The following is a 16,638-nucleotide window of genomic DNA, read 5'->3' on the forward strand; positions in this document are numbered from 1 at the left end:
GCAATCATAAGTATTTTAAAATTGTTGGTCGTCAACTAAACCGAGGTGTAGATTTCAGCGGGCGTGGCGAGTGGGGAACTGGGGACTAATTTTATTTATCGAAGTACAGATGATTTATTTTATTTTTCTTGTAACCGTCGACCTCTGCTTTCTGTCAGTAGAGAACACCGCTCGAAGAGTGGAGTCGACGTAGGGTAGTGGTTATTCTAGAGCCGAAAAACTCCGGAGAAATGTTCGAAAGAAAAATATTATATATTCTCATATATGTTAGAACAACTATTCAAACATTATTCAAATAGCCGAATTCCCTTTATAATTGAAGTCTTGGTTGACACTTGACATTTCTTATCAGCGAGGTCTGTATATTTACATTCGGTACCTAATTATAGCGATAAGCTTGCTAGTAATTATTTAAGCATAATAAACAATTAGGCTTATTCAGAAGTGAACAGACGTTCGATGGCATGGCGCGAGGTCGATCCTTATCAATTTATAAAAAAAAAAATTATGTTAAAGTGATGGATAAACGTAAACTAAATGTCCTGACTCAAATAACATTAATGCGTCTTTTAAAAAAAACGTCCACACTAAAAAATAGTAGGTATATCATTAAAAAAAGAGACATAAAAAATATACCTATACCTACATGGCTACATACCTATTTAATTTGAACTCCGAGGTGTATAAATTATTAAGTAGGTACTTTTACTAATTTATTTAGTTTTATATTTTTAGTATTGTTATTTTACAAAATATAACGTGACAAAATATTATATTATTCTTAGGTAGATACCAGAGGAGTATTGTATTAGGTATGACTGAAAACAAGATTTGAAAAATAAATGTCAAATCATTAGAAAGTTATATAATAGCTTATAGTTATATTGAATATATGGGAGATTCATGTAAATAGTTGAGAGCGGTGAAAAGAGTGCTACAGAGAGTCAGTTTCAGATGTCGAAAAAAAAATCAGTCGAAGGCAGACGGCAGGACTACTGCATGAGAATAATATAATACCGACACGTGTAAAAAAGGACAAAATATAACATTTCGACCGAACACTGCTGCAGTATGATTGAGTATTATGTAGGTATGATGCATTATAATAGAATTAATAAAATGCTTGTGTATAAATAATAATAATACATTAAACATATTACAATTGTTACGATATCTTGATTCCTGATGCATAAATATGTATAATTGGACGAGTTGACGCACATCTATACTCTATAACCGACAGCCGTTTATTAACATAATATGTTTAATGTATTGACTTGTATTCTGTGTGGGTATTGTACGATTGGAAAGAATTGTTGAGTGATCGTAAATTCCATCGATTATACCTTTTTGTGTGTATACGTTCCGCACTGGTACGATTTACTTGGAAAAAACATGTTAATTCAACCGGTAGGTGTCCTCCTATTATATGTATATATCCATCAAATACCAATACCTAAAATACTACCTACTTACAAATTACAATCAACGAATTGACTAAATCTTATTATACCGAATTTCATTCAAACTAAATGCCACACATATCCTTTAAACAAAAAATAATCTTCCATTATATTATCTTATAATGTTGGGTGGTAATGTACATAACCACTGGTTGTCTTCCGTTCAAGATAATTTTTAACTGTTATTTAACTTTTGCAAATGCAATTTCTAAAAAAAAAAATTAATTTCTATCATTGAATTCAATGATCAAAATAACTACCTATTTTATATATTTTTTTTTTGACATCCAATTCAAAGCCATATTATGAAATAATGTCGAACACAATATTAAAATATGATACAGTGAAAAAGTTTTAAGTGAAATTTAGGCGTAAATTAAATTCAGTCTCAGACCTACCCTGAGAGAAAGTACGAAAAAATCAGTGGTGTGCAAATGCACACATTACACCATGCCACTACTCAAATAGCCCTTACCAAGTAGTGACTAGGGCTGCGACATTTGAATATGGCAAAAAAAACTAAAATAAAACATCTTTGTAATCCGTAGACTAGACACCACCCTATAATAGCTAATACACCTAATACGTTTGAAATTATGACTTATGAGATGAGTTTATATTAGGTGAGTAGGTAGGTGATGAAATGTAAGAAATAGTTTCTGTATAGTACTAATTTTGCAACGACTCAGAGAATAATTCACTATAGACCTGTAGCCCATAGTTTTATATGTGAAATCATGGAGGTGGCAAGCCTAAGTGCCAAGTGGTGATTGATTCTGTGATAGACAGCGGTGTATAGATTTATCCTAAAGGCGGTACATGCGTTAATACAGAGAGAGATATTCAGAGATTTCTCAGGATACGTTGACGAAAGACGACGTAAATTGTATGTAAAATATTGTAATATTTATTATTAATTTATTCTAGAGTAGTATTTTATCTAATAATAAATATAATTTAAGATTTTAGATTCTGAGCAGAGAGCTGAATGTTACAATGAAGTGTGTTTTTTATATATATTTTTTTTATTTTGTGTTTGTCATCACAGTTTTTAGCAGAAAAATGCTTTGATTTTCTTCAACAGCAACTTTTCTGGTAGGAAAGTGAATATAGTTCGTGCATTCAGGAGGTCCAAATTTAATATTCCCAAAAATTTTCGAGAATAACAGGAAAAACAAACAAAAAATTAAGAAAAACCGGGAATTTTTACGCAAAACCAGTTTTCGAAAAACTATTTCGGTTTTTAGTGTAACTCTAAAAAAAATGTACACAATGAAATTATGAAATTTTCACTGAATATTTTTGTTAGCATTTTCTATTCACCATACAATATTTTCAAAATATTTTGACTCATGTTGTACTATTTATAAGCATATTATGCATTATTAGTTTTATTTCAACTAATGTCTATAAAAAATATTTAGCTTGGTTAAACAATTTGAAAATATAATACAATGTTCCTCTTAAGTTATGTTAGTGGAAATCAAAAGAAAGTTGAGTGTTAATTCACAATAATTTTTTATGAGCATTTGAATTTAAAAATTTGACAAAATACGTAAAAATCACGAAAATCAGCTAATTATTTTGAGTTGAAAATTCATAAAAACTTTTCGTTTTAAATCTAAGATTTGAAATTTAAGTTAAAGATTTCTTATGAGGTTTCGACAATTAACAAAAAAAAAGTATCTACCGAAAATTTAGATAAAATTTTTATGAGAGTTCCAACGATTTTTATCATTTTGTTGTAATTTGGTTCTAAAACCGACCAATTTTACATAAGTATATGTAATAGTTTTCCAGCATTACTGATAATTTAAGAATAGTATTAATTCGATTTACCGGCTACTGTATTAATAATAAGTAATAACAATATAAATAATATCCTAGACTGACATATCGTCTCTGTACATCAATTAATTGAAATTTAATTACATGCATTGTAGAGACTTTCAAGACACCTAATGTACAGCAGAGCGACATCCACTTACCCTCTTTTTTTTGTGCCTATTTTGAATTTTGTCGAATTCGCGTTTAAGGTGAGTGGCGTGGGTACATTTTTGTATTTTATTTTATTCTAGTGCACGTCGGTGTAGCTGGGTGTGTATATTATAGTCGCCAGATTTTTTGGATTCTCTCCACTAAAATGTTATATTATTCTTTTTATTATATAAGAATATTATCATTTATATTATAACACTTCTGTGACCGGGTTCGACGCCGCCCGCCGGTTTTTATTCTCAAAAACACGACGCCCGTACCACACGTGTTCACATTATACTATATGTAGGTTTAATATAATATGTTTTTGTCCCGCACGAAATTCCTGATGTCGCCGAGACACACCCAAACAATAAATATACGATACAAATCGTGTTTTTCTCCGACCAAATGCTCAATAGCCTATACGACAACCACCTGCCTCGGGTCCCTATTTCCCTTCCACCCATGTCTGTACAATTATTACAATATCGAATATACGCTGTGCAGCACACATATGTGCGTATACGCGAGTGTATGTTCGTATGGTTCATATTGCTTTGAATTTGTTATAGTTGCACTACTACCCCTGTGTATACATGGTGTTTAAAATAAAATGTGTATATTCGTATGTATATGATATAGCACTCTATAGCAGTGTAGGATAATCGTCATTAACTGTTAAGTATATACATGGCCATATAATAATATTATAAACGCCTATGCAAACCTTATCTTCGGAAAAATGTAGTATTTCAGTATGTGTCGGTATATATAACTATATTATGTCGTGTCTACTCCGTTCCAAAACTTATCTGAAATCCAAACAGTTTTTTGCTTTGCAGTAATAAATATTGAAGCGTTGTCTCCTTGGGGACACTGCTTCACCTCGTTCAACGGTCAGGGTGACATATTTGACACTAACATTTTCAATATTTTATAGTTTATATTATGTTACACATATTTGTATAGTTGTTCAAAAGCTACAAAATATTATTGATTTATATATATATGTCCAGTTAACCTAATTAAATTCTTCTCAATTTTTAAATGTTATTTTAATAACATTATATGTATGTTACTTTAATTGCATACCTACATATTATTGTAATATTGGATACAGTTTTGGTGATCACGAGAACAAAATATTATCTTGCTGCAGGTATATATACTATTTACTACTGCAATTACGAATGGTGACACGTTCTGTGCGTAATATCATATTACTTATAATAGTAATAATCCGAAACGGACAAAGTGTCAAAGTAACTATATATTTATATGTTTAAGGCCCAATCCTGATAAAAAAAATATAAAATAACTGCGCAGAGAGAACAGTCAAATGTGTTGGTGCTGAAAGCTGATAATCACGGCGATTACAATATTATGTCGTCCACTTGCAATATTAATCTTTTATTATTCTTTAGTTATCTGCCCCTGCACCGTCCCGGTATACCATAAGTATAAAATATGTAGGTAGTAAAAATTATTCGTCAACAAAACTTGATTTTCTTTATTTTCAGCCTACTTTCTGAAAACTGAACATTTTAGTGTCGAACAAATTCTGTACAATACTGTTTGGGATAATATAGATTAACAGAATAATGATAATATTAGATAGGTACTTTTGTAATTGTTTATGCTCTATGTACAATTCACTAACAACTGTCATTTATCTTTATTAGCCATTGCCCATTTGGTATATTTATTATTTATAATTAACGCGGAAGCGACCCCTTTTTACTTTTCAAATAACATTAATAACATTAATAATTGTCATATTAGTTAATAATATACTTTTAAAAATAATAAAGAATACATATGTACATTTATTATTATTATTATTTGTTAGATTAAGGCTTTAAACTCAGTGTTCACAAATGTAGGTAATAATATTGTGGTATGTAGCCTATGAGTATCTTTGGTGCGGTGTACCATATTATTTGGCTTGCTGTGAAATCGGCTATCTTAAGGATTGAGGATCTCTCTTATTTTTGATTCCTTTCCGGGCGTTAGGTGGGTGGTGGGAAATTCTAAGAGTATGTATTGGAAAACACAGAGGCACGTTCCGCACATAAATTTTGGTTCCCAGCACATTAGATGTGAATGTGTAAGTCTTATGGGTCCAATGCGTACTCTTGTGACCGCATGATCTCTTTGTGCCGTGTAAATGTGTAATATTGACTAGGGGATTTGGCCATTTTTTTGGTTGATGATTTTATTTTGTTGAGTTTATTGTTTGTCTGTTTTTCACATTGGGTTAATATATTGTATTATTTATCATAGTTTATCGAATGACTTGACACCGCTTACGGCACTCTGTGATCCATTCAGTAGCGTGGAGCTTTTGTCTCAGACAGAATGGCCGTCGGCGCTAAAAGATTGCGACAAGTTGTCAAAAATGCAACCATGTATTAACTATTATTCATTATTTTTGAAAATATATTATTAATATAATTAATAATTATTATTAGAAAAGTAAAGAGGGCCACGTCAGCGTTAATTTCATTAGTCGTCCTATACAGCTTTGTTGAATTATCTATCGACAAGTATACGTAACTGTGTAAGTGTCGAGGTCCGCTATTGGCAGCATCGTTGTAGACATGTAGTTGTCGCAATCTGAAAACGAAGTAAGCTCAGCTCCGCAAACACCCTGTCCGTCCAAGTAACGAGATGCGTTGTTGATAACTTGTAGCAATCTTGAATAGCCAACGGCGACGGTCCGACTTCCGTTTGATTTAGAAGATATTCGATGCTGATATAGAATCATCAAAAGAGCCGACAGCGATGACAAAATACTTGTTATCGATAAAAGCTATGCAGTGATCGAATTACTGGAGCAAACAGCGTTGTCAAAAAGGGTAAAAGGACGTTACATCTCTGTCAAAAAAACGAGTCCGTGGACGTTTCGTCCGCATCTATTTTTGAGATAGGACATTTGGCAGTTTGGCACCCTGAAGTTATATAATGTTATTTACCCATAGAAAATTTGGTCCGCCGGTATTTTAAATCACTAAATTTAAATAGCTATTTTTAATATTAAAATTGTTATTGCATTAAAAATTAAAAACCCTTATTCGTTTTCAAAAATATAAAATTCAGTCAGTTACAATGATTTATACTTGATATTTCAGTTAGTTATAATGCTTGGCACATTACAATTATTTACATTAGATCACTTATTCTTAAAAAAAGTATAAAATATCATTACCAATATCATTATTACATTTAAATTCATTGCAATGTTGTTTTGTGTTATCTTCATAATAATTGGTTTTTGGCATATTTATAATTTCTTTTTAATCAATGCTATGTTTCACTGCGGTCTCACTGTTCAGTCGTTGTGAATTTCACTTCGTTTGCTATCCCTTCGTCAAATTATTATAAATTATACTGAAAATGTACATTTCAATTGTTTTATAAAAATAATTGAAATTGCATATGAAAAAAACTAGTTAAATTTAGTGATTTAAAATACCGGGGGACTAAACGTATCATGGGTAAATAACATCATTAACTCCCTCGGGGTGAATGTCCTATCTTAATAAAAGAGAAGCAAGCGGAATGAATAGTTTCCATCACTATATAGCTGCAGTAATGCAGTATATACACCGCGATTTTTGGAACTTTTTTCCCCTTTCATTTGAAAGACAGTAGCCGATATCTGACATGTAATAAAATAGATAATATAGCCAATAATACAATGTATTATTGTATATTTGTATATTTAGTAAAGTAACTAATATTTTACTGAATAGGAACAATAGCTTTAATGAATATTACATGTACAAAGAGGTATTTTAAATTTAAATCACCAACAGCTATTATTTAGTACAATATTGGTCTATTAACTCTAAAAACTACACCTAGCACAACTAGTCTATATCGACCTTTAAATGTTTTGACCACAATTGGTATATGAAGAGGTCGCTTTAAGCGCAATTGGTAAACTAACTTTTCCACTTAAGCCAATCGCTTATTTGATAACCGAATAGTTACAGAACGGTCTGACTATCGCATGACCTAGTATACCATGAAATCCTATACTTCGATTGTACTTAATGAAAAAATATGGCTAAATATGGTAATTTTAGCAATACGGTCAAGTATAGAGACTTATACAATATACATACATGTTCTACACGAATCCCAGACGAAAAGCCCGGAGATAAAAAGTAATTTACTAATTTTTTATTGACAGACTAAAAGTCGGTGCAGGTTTTTTAAATCGAAAAATTCGAAAATACAAATTCTCCAATTCACTAAATTACAAATTAAGCAAATAATTTAAATTTAAAATATATATTTATTTTCTTATGCAATATTATATTTGATTATTCCCTATACCTTCAATTTACAAATATTCTTTTTCTACATAAAATGTAATAAAATAAAGTCAATACAAAAGTATAAGCCAAATGAAAAAAGTCAAAATACAAAGTCAAAAATACAAATTATTTAACTAACAGAATTAAAATATTGTTTTTATTTGAGAATCTGAAAATGATATATTAATAATACTTTTGGTCTCCGGTAGATATAGCATATTAGTTTTCCTAAAAAGTAAAGGATTTTTATTTCGAACATTATATTTTAACATAATCTACTTTTTAAATTTAAATTTTAAACAAAAATGTTCAAAAATTGTATTTTATAAAGAGTAATAATGAAATATAATTTATTGTATAAGATAATTATTAAATGAATCATTTTTCGAATTTTATACATATAATTGGTCATATTTTCACTGTACTTTTAAATGAACTGTACTATGATGTGTGTCTGTGTACACGATAAGTAGCTTAAATAATGTTCGATTTTCAACTTCAGTATCTTTTCTAGCGGGAAAGTGAATCAAAAAAGATGGTGCATTTGGGAGTTCAAAATTTAAAATTCAAAAGAGCAGGGAAAAACAAACAAAAAATTAAGAAAAATTGCAATTTTTACTCAAAAATTAGTTTCGAAAAAATTGATTTTGATTTTTGGCGTAACTCTAAAACAAATTATTGCAGATACATGAAACTTTCAACGAATGTATACATATTAGCATTTTCTATGTACCATACAATTTCCAAAATATTTTGACATATGTTGAGCTATTTATAGGCATAAACAATTTTAAAATAAATAAATCTGCATTTTTAGGACAATAAAATATTGGTGTCATTGGTTTCAATCTAAAATCAGAAAATGTATATTTAGAAGACCCAAATGGAGGAGCAAAGTGAGAAATCAATAGAACTCCCAGTGGGTTGGTCTGATGCTGCGTGTTGCGCAGACAGTTTTAGGTAACGCGTAATACATTTAATCAATAGTTAGGGTGACCAGATTAAAAACATTTTAGAAATACGACTTCACAAATAACTCTTCCCAAAACATAACATTTAATCTAACAGTTTAGATTAATGGACTTATTTACTTTTTTATTACGTACCTAATTATGTAATTAAGCACATTTTTTAAACGAGTATTTACTAATTACTATACATTATCTCTATTTTTTCTATTTAAATATTAAAGCATAGTATAATAATTAATCTAATAAAGAATATACCATAAAAATAACCATATATCTATAATGGGTACCTATAGCTACTACTTAAAATAATCAAATTAAGTGTTTTATAATGTATTAATTTTGATCAGTAGTATATGTTATAAATTATAATATATATATTTTGTACTGCAGGAGTATAGAGAAATACAATTCACTTGTGTTTTTCATCTGCGTATTATTTATGTTATTAAAGACTATGTTGAAAAAAATATTATAAATTCAATTTAGCACTATACGACATGGTACTCGATTATCCATAATATTCGTGTACACTATATATAGTATATTTAGTATATATTATTATGTTAATTGATATTTTTTTAAATATGCACATGATGTTTTTTAAATTAAGTGTCATATACCTACGTGACTACATATTTACAAAACTAAAAAAGAATCGATAACAATTTATTAAACTATTCTAATTTTGTACAGTTAGTACAGTACATTATATTATAGACTAGTTTTATATAGCGTGATGATATAGGACACATAGGTGGCTAAAATCCCAAATCTATATAGGTTGGTAAATGTTGATATACTGATATGTTTGCAAACTTCGAGTTTGTGCAAAATGTTTCATCGATTTGGCTAATATCTGGAATTAGTTATAAATTTGATAATAAAACGTAAAATCTTGAAATGCAAAATAAACACATGGGTTATTTTATGTTTTATACATACTTTTTCCATCAGTTTACTATAGCTAGTCTTCATTGCACTAAACATCGTTGTACTTTATTACATGGCATTCATAATAATATATAATAATTCAATGTTTCTGGTAAAATGTTAAAAAAATTAAAAACGTCAATAACATAAGTTTATAAAAAAAAAATTATTATTAACACATTTATTCGCAGCTAGTGAATTGTACTCTTATATTTTTGTACATCCATATTTTAAAAGCATTATATTAGGTATTGATTTTTTTATTCTTAAATATATGATGTAGCTTCAAAGTGGATGTTGGAGATTGGACCTTTGGCGTTTGTATAGCTACATTATATACTCTAAGTGTGGCCCATTCTATTCATATTCCTATTCTTTGAACATTATTATATTTCATGTTAACCAACTGACTCGATTTTACCAAAATAAATAAATGTATTGATTCAAAAACCTAATCAAAAGTATAATACAACTTAACGAATTATAGTATCTTTTAAAATGTGTTTTAGTGGGTACCATGTATATTTATACACAATTTGTCATCGTACATCAAATTATCGGCATCATCATTATAGACGCATCCAAACTTGAACTTTCAGTTCAATTCCATTACATAACTTTCTACAAGTTGTATTTTACTGTTTGTGTGATCGTCCCTTTTTTAAGTGCATGTCAATCATGTTTAAACATTTGTACCATATACCTATCTTTTCGAGTTTTTTACAATGATTGACAAGTCCATATAGCCCCATCGACTATGACAGTTTTCCTTATTTAATTTGAAATCCTGTCGTTGAAGAATATATTATTATACTTCATGTTTTTTTATTTCGAGCAGTGCGTCCAATTTTACTTTCACGATTATAATGGAGTTTATTTTTATAGAAAAACTAATTATGTCAAAAAATCTACTTAGCCAAGATAATACTTAATTATTTATATAGTTCTGAAGAATAAACTGTAACAACTACTAATTAACGAAAATAATTTTAAAATTAGTGACAAACTAATATCTATAAAAATCGTAGAGGAGATAAGGTAGAACTGTAAATGTAATTAACAGTCACTAATTATTACTTTATATTTATATTGATAAAAAAATAATAAATAAAAAACATGTACCTAATAAGGATATGATATTACATTAATATTAAATTGTTAAAATGTTGAGCTGTTTAAAGAATTTAAAATATTTCTATTGCTTAATGTTTTAGATTTTGAGGGAAGAAGTCAATTCAATTTACAATGTGTTCCTTTTTTGGTGCCTATCATCGCGTTTTGAACTGTATTATTGGAGGAGAGAATTTGATCCGTCTTCAATTTTGGGCGTGATTTCTGGTAGCAAATTTTATTCAGTTTAAAGTAGGAAATTATCTGTATTTTTCTTAATAATTGCAAGGGAAAAACCAATGAAAAAAATCAGAAAAATAGGAATATTTACCAAGTTTTTGAAAAAATCGTTTTTTTTTTTTTGGTAATTTCAAAAGAAATAAAAACAGAGATTTGAAAAATCACCAATTATCTATACTAGAATTTTCTAAGCATGACATTAATTATATAGATAATAAAATTGTCCACCATTTTCAGTGTTTTTGCCGGTTCATGTTGAATAACGATTTTAGTTTTTAGATTTAAGAGTTGAAAATGTAATAGTCTTCCTTATATTAATAAGCTGCTCTTACAGCAATTTAAAAAAATGTACCATAATTCGTATAAAAAACTATTTTTCCACAAATAATTTTAGTTATTTTTATGGAGTTATATATTATGAATAATACACTATATTATAATATGGAATTATATTGGAATTTAAATATTAACCGTAGTAGAATCTGTCCAATATTACATATTTCATAATTTTCTTGAAATTGTAGTATTTGAATTAATCATAAATGTTTAATAATATGATATAATTTACCATTAACCTATTCGCATCATTATATCTACCATACGTCAGCGTAATGAGACATATTGACACTGTGCAATAAATTATAATTATACACTATACATACATAGAAATGTTATTTTATCAAAAACACATAAACCAAACAAACTTTAGTTATAATATTATAAAATACGTTTATTATTTTTAAGGGACGTGTGTTATATTGTGTACATAATGATAATATAATGTCAATGTGTAATGACGGCCCGACGTTATATTGGCGCCAACAATTACTAATTCCACGAAAAAAATACGACAACGCCCATAATTTATTAGGTTTTGATGGGTTTTCGTTTTAACTGCGATTTTAAGGCAAACTCAATTATTGTTTACTCACATGGTTCACCAAATTAAATATTTTTTAATTGTTTTTTTTTATATTCTAATCGGTGCGATTCGAATAACAATTTAAAAAATGTTGTTTCTTAATAATTTAAAATACTGCAATAAAAATATTTTCAAAAACATAAAGACTTTTCTTCAAAAATTCTGCTTATCCTTAAAAATATCACATTGTTATAAGTAACAATTACTAACTAGGTATACATAATAAGACTTTTCACAGAACACCTTATTTTGGACACGTCATACCCATACTGATATTTTTACAAAATATCAAGTATTCAAATTATTTTATAACTATATTTTATATCTGTATATACCTAACTATATTATAATATAAATTATATATTTATATATGATCATATATAGGTGCCTAATATATAATAATATATAAAGTGTACTTAAGGTGCCAATGGGACATCGATTATAATCACCAATGAGTAATAATCGAATTGATTAAATAAAAATGGTCAAACTTTCAAACTTGTGTATAAATTAAAAATGTTGACATCTATGTAGACTGTAGAGGAGACTAATTATCAATCTATAATCTGTTAATCTATATAAATAATAAGTCTACTGTTATTAAATTCATTATTATTGTATCTCTATATATACACACATATCTAAGACATAACTATACTGGTTGTGTATAACAATAGATATTTTTATTTTTTAAATAAAATATAATTGTATACATGTTTATACAATGATATGAAAATATACAATGTATATGGAACAATGATGGTTATTGAAAAAAAATTATTTAAAAATGTTGTCCGTCTTTTCTTAGAATATATCTTTAAGCGTACACACCAAATTCACCATACAGCAAAATTACTTCCTTAGTTTTTTATTCTAAATTCAGTATAATAAAAATTGGTTTGGGCTAAAAAGATGTAGGTCTACAATATATATTACATAATACATACTTCGATGCGTCAGTATTAAATGTTCCTATAAAAAAAAAATTAAATTAAATTATTTATTAAAATGTTTTATTATTGTATTATTTATTTGCTTTAATATAATATTCTATATTATACACACTATTAAATTTCATATTTATTTCATACTAATAATTACCTACACACAATTTTTAGGTTACAAACTGTATTTTTTCCATGTTGCCTACTAACTAATAACTATACCATCATAAAGGTTAACTGTACTATATCAGTTGATATCTCCAGTTGGCAATTACCCACATAAATAAGCATTAAACAAATTATTGCCTACAAATGCTGTTCATTCGATATTATACAATGTTCAAAAAGAATTATAGAAAGCGGATGTCTGGAGCTGCAGGACTTTGTTCACATTAAAAAATGGCAAATGCCCTAGAGTGTCATTGAAAAGCCTTTACCGAAATTGATAGCCCATTATTGCTCGTGTCGGGGTTATATTTGACACTATATACCTAGTCTGATGAACATATCATATAATTATATTAACAGCTTATGAAATATGAGCAGGTATACTTAATGAATTATGATATAATAGAAAAACTAGTAGAATAATGTATAGTAAACAACGTATAATGTGAGGCCAACATTTTGTTTATTTTACCAAAACGATGATTCATTTAGTATTTTAGTTAGTATAAGTACATATTTACGATTCAATTACCTAAGTATATTTTTACAGAATAAATAGTTTAATAAAAACAATTTTATAGTTTTAGAGCTATATTAATAAACCTATAGGTACTATCATTCATTAACTATTGTCTATAACTATATTAAATTATAGATAGTTATATATAAGTACCCGACAAGTATATTTAAAGTTTCAACTTTTGACAAAAGTGGAGTAGTGGACCAACATTTTGCGATGATTGGGTATTTGTGTATTTGCAAATCTATTGTTACCAATCTATCTCAAATCTGTCACTCTCCACACCAATCATCTAAACTTCAAACATTTAAAACGCTAATCAATTATTATAGTTTAAAATTCTATGATGAATATATTTTGAAAAATACAGGTATAATTTTGCAAATATATCAAAAACCTAAAAAAAAATTATATCAAAGTAAAATGTAAAGGTTATAAATGATAATTTGTAATGAATTAGAGTTGTGTAGAAAAAATATTTTTAGAAACATTAAAATGTTCGAGGTAATGAGTGTAAACAGCTTGTATAAATATGTTTATATACCTACATTAATATGCACAGCAGCATTATTATAATTAAATTTTATGTTTAGATTTAGGATCAATAGTATCTATAAGTATATAAGTACCTAGTACCTACATTGTTTTATATTAGTTACAAATTGAATGTATCATCCGACATTCATCTCAAAATACTATAGAATTTGTATACAGTTATTTTAAAGGTATAAATTAATTAATGTTACGAAATCTGAAGTATATGGGAAATGGGAATACCTACATAGTTTTCAAGTTATTGCACATTTGCAATTTTGGAGCATTTTTTTTGTAAATTTTGTTGTACCTACCTATAATGACCTACATAGCTTATGACTATACATGTCTAAATAGTAAATACGCAGACAATAATGAGTGTCTTTGATTATTGATATAATATTATTATTTATTATAGTGTTATTGCATTCAAATTTATCTTCAAAAGTCTTAAACTCTGTTTAGACGTCTATTTAAGTCATCATGAAGATAATGTAAACTCTTTGTACTTTTAATAAATGCCTAAAACGTAAAAAAATATCTGCTTACAACAGCTATAGTAAATATTAACTTAATTATTATATTATATACCAGACAAATAGCAACGTTCAATGATTATCATTTATAATTTATCAGGCTGTATTAAAGTATTATAAACAATATTGTCTATTATATATTCTTATTTTATGAATACACGCCGCATTAAACAGTAAAATTCCTTTATCAAAAGTGAGATATAGAGTTAAAATTTTGACAACACCACTCGAGTTAAGTATGTAAGAGTAGGTATATAAAAAAATTCTGAGATAATTCGGCAAAACAGCTTTGTTAAATTACAATGATGCTAAAATATCGAAGGTACCTCCTACACAAGACATTATTAATTTCATTACTTAACTGCCCAAAAATATTTATTTTTCTCGAATGATCTCAAATCGTTAAATATAATATGATATTATGATATATCTATACTATTCGGCAGGTATTGATTTTTTACAACTCTGTACAGCTATGTTTGTTTAACGTAGGGTTGTACCATTTGGCTCGGTTTCGAGGGCGTAGGTAAGTACTATATTCTATATTATACATTTATAGGTAGGTACGCATTGCGTATATAATATAACATAATAAGTTTATTATATTGACATATTTTACGAACTTCAAATAAGCAGTCTAAACCATATATAAAGTAAGATTATCTTACTGTCAACACAGACACAAGTACCTACGTCATTCATATTTGAAAACATCACAATTTTATCTTTTAATTTATATCAACGATATTATGACTTCAATAAGTATATTAATTGTAGGCACATACGTAAAGTCGTAAGCCAGACTGCACTGGGTGTATAGTTTATAAGTATAATTTATTATTAGTCCGTCATATAGGTAAATATAGCCTATAGAAATGTGTTTATTAAGTCTTAAAAAAATTAAGTATGCAAATAAGGAATTATTTAGAAAAACTCGAATTTATAGATTAAAAATTCTTTGAGAAACTAGTTGTTAATATGTTCCATAACTTGTAAAGTAGGACGTAATAAGTAAACGTGTTCCAAAATGTTTTTGGGGTGTAAACAGCAATATTTAGCTTACAAAATTACAAATTTGTTGTAAAATATTTGAAAACATTATATGTGTTTATTACGTTTCTTCTAAAACAATTTGTAATTTTAATTCAATATCTACCTATCTACTCAGTATTTATCATTTTATGTTTTTTTATACTATTATATATTATTATAGGTGAATAGAATAGTAGTAGAAATATTTATCTTAAAATACAGTCATTAACACATCATTAAATGCTGATAAAATAGTATTCAAATTATTATTTTATCAAGTTGAGTTATGACCTCAAAAATAAAAATTAACAATGAATACATAATATCTTTCTTAGTTCGTACAAAATAAATATTTAAATTTTAAATAAAACAACAAAGTCCGTTATTAATTATCAAATTTTAAGAGTTATATTAATTAAATATAGTATATATTAATTGTTGAATTCGTTTTACATAAATGTGAAAATAAAAAAATAATCAACTAATATTTATTTAAAATTGTTACTATATTGGCAATAGATAAGTTTGGACGTTACTGCGTTAGGTACCATACAAAATACTAAAAGAGATTCGTTTTTTTTTTAAACTTAATAATTAAGTACTTCTGTATACATATACGCGGATTTAAAGTATTAGTTGTTACTTCGCTATACTTATATATGTTAATGGTGCCTATATTTAAATGTTTAACATATTGAAGTTAATGTTCTAATGCCATCATGCCTATATATTAAAGAAAAATTTAATATAAGTAAATAGTCAAAAGGTTAAATATGTATTATGTTCCCTTTGATTTTGTTTAAACGTATCATAACTAGAGACCAGATATTTGTGTTTTAAGTTTTTACATCATTTTACTGAGAGTATACAGCTTCAATTGGATAAGCTTTTTCGACGATTCATTTACCTATGAACTGATAATATAAACTTGTTTAGTGCATAAAAAAGAACATTTCAAGGTCA

Source organism: Myzus persicae, unplaced genomic scaffold (genome assembly GCF_001856785.1).
Source record: "Myzus persicae strain clone G006 unplaced genomic scaffold, MPER_G0061.0, whole genome shotgun sequence".
NCBI lineage: Eukaryota > Metazoa > Arthropoda > Insecta > Hemiptera > Aphididae > Myzus > Myzus persicae.